The 2261-nt window shown below is 34.7% G+C and overlaps 1 long non-coding RNA gene across 1 annotated transcript in view; it reads right to left on the reverse strand.

The window, feature by feature from the left end:
* Positions 1-1001: 1001 nt before the first annotated feature.
* LOC112477899 overlaps positions 1002-2261 on the reverse strand; it is a 10066-nt gene continuing 8806 nt past the window's right edge. Inside the window, exon 3 of the long non-coding RNA XR_003045654.1 lies at positions 1002-1102. This is a non-coding gene — a long non-coding RNA (uncharacterized LOC112477899). The remainder of the gene's footprint in view (positions 1103-2261) is intronic.

Consider the following 2261-nt stretch of genomic DNA (forward strand, 5'->3'; position numbering starts at 1 on the left):
TATTAGCTATCTTGGCTCACAGAATAACATGAGTGAACAAATATTTGGGAGAAAATTAATTTTTATGCTCAGTGGAATTACTTGTTTTTCTTTTTGAAGAGAATTTATGGGAATTCAAACATGTTCAAATATCTACCATATTAGGAAAAACCTCCCTCACATTCACTTCCACCTACCACTCCATCTAGCTTCTCTTTTTTTTTTAAACTGCTAAGCTTCTAGGAACAGTTTACTCATCCTTTGATCTCCACATAACAGCCTTTGACTCATCAAAATCTGCTTTCAATTCTCCCATCTACTAAATTTGTTTTGCTAGGATCAGTAGTGACCTTAATGCTGCTAAGTCCAATGAACAGCACACATCTTCTTTGCTATAGCTGACCACTTCTAGCCTCTTCCAAAAAAATTACTTCATCTTCTCTGACCCCAGAGTCTTCTGGCTTTTCTGTTATTTCTCTGCCTCCTGTTTCTAGTCTCCCCTGGTTACTTTCCCTCTTCTCAGAGACCAGTCTATTAATCAGAGGGGTATGGTGACCACCTACAATCAGAGTAGTACTCACTGGCATATATCAGTAAACCAGTTTAGTCATAAAGACACAGCCACTTATACAAATATTTTGTTTGCTCGTTGATGTATGCTGATTTTGCTTGTTGTATGAATCTGTGGCTAGTCTCAGGCCTTCTTCCTTTCTTTTCTTTTCTCTTTCTTTCTCTTCCCCTTTCTTCCCTTCTCATCTCTCTATACTCTCATAAATTTCACACACACCCTTTCTTCCAATTATTAACTACATTTTGACAACTTCTGAATTTATGTTTTCATTCAGGTCTCTCTTCTGAGTTCTGGGAGCAAGTAGTGAGTAACTAAAGGAGTCTCTAACATACTGGGGCAAAATGCAGGCAGCTCAGGCAGGCAATGCAGAATCAGAGAGAGAGGAGAGCAATTCTCCCCTGGATACCATTAACCAGGAAGATATGCTGACCACCTGAAACCAGAGCAGCACTCATTGGCACGCATCAGTGAGCCAGTTTAATCATCAAGACAGAGCCATTTATGTAAGCTTTTAGTTTGCTCACTGTTTTGATATATGCTTGTTGTAGGGATCTGTAAAGAAAAAAAAAAAATAACTGTCAGGAGTCTGACTTTCAATTTGTAATAGACAAAAAATATTAATGTTTTGTAAATATGTCCTGTCTGCTCACTTTACCATTTCTTTTGCTGTGCATAATTAACTACAAAGTTAGGATAAACTTGGAAGAATAGAAATAGGCTTTTGCATGTTTATAAAGGAGGAATACACAAAAACAAGCCACATATTTTCTTAAAGACGGCATTCTTGTAACCAAATACGGAAACTGTCTCTTGGATTTGTGAACTGGTAAAGAGTACTTAAAATAATAAATTACCTACACTGATTATTTCCTAAGTTATTAAATACTTATTACCAAGCAAAATCTTCCCTACAAGATTCTTTTTTCTTGTAAGTAATGAGAACCTTCATATTCCCTACTTTAGGGTAAGCCTTACCTTTTCTTTGGAGAGGGGGAATCTGATATTCTTTGGATTCAAATAATAAGTAATTCTACTTAACATAATTCTTTACTTTTTTAGTAATTTGTTGTTGTAGCATTTCCTATAGTGTGTTACAAAGAACATGAGACTGGAATTCTTAAATCTGGCTCGTAATTGAAAATCGCTGCCACCACTAAAACATTCTCAGTCTCAGCCTTTTGACCTCCATTTCCTCATCTGTTAAGCGAGAAGCCTCTTTTGTTCCAAAAGTCTGATTACAACGATGTTTTCTTTCTTTTGAGTTTATTATTTTTATCTTATATAGATCCTTAAAAGGTATAAAGTAATACTATAGAAGAAAAAAGATGCTGTTCTAAGTCTAAGATTAGATTTTTGGAAATAAGACTTCTAGGTTGAAATCGAATTTTGATTGAGAACCTGTTTTTATTAATGCTCAGGTTAGATGTAAAGAAAATAGGGAGAAAACACAGATATTTCACTTCCTGGTAAAATAGGAACCAAAATGACCAGACGGTGGCAAGATAACTAAATGGGCTTTCTAATACATTTTGGTATTCAAGGAAAGTCCGTTATCTAATTGCAATCCATTGTTTTATTAATGTTTTACTTTGGATTATGTTGTGAAATTGTCTTGGTTTCATGATAGCCAGTGTTTATTTTACTTATAAAGTATTTTCCCACTGTTTGATTTTTTTTCTCTATTTAAAGATATTACATAGTGGTATAAGAA

Source organism: Pteropus alecto, unplaced genomic scaffold (assembly GCF_000325575.1).
Source record: "Pteropus alecto unplaced genomic scaffold, ASM32557v1 scaffold131, whole genome shotgun sequence".
In the NCBI taxonomy this organism is placed as follows: Eukaryota; Metazoa; Chordata; class Mammalia; order Chiroptera; family Pteropodidae; genus Pteropus; species Pteropus alecto.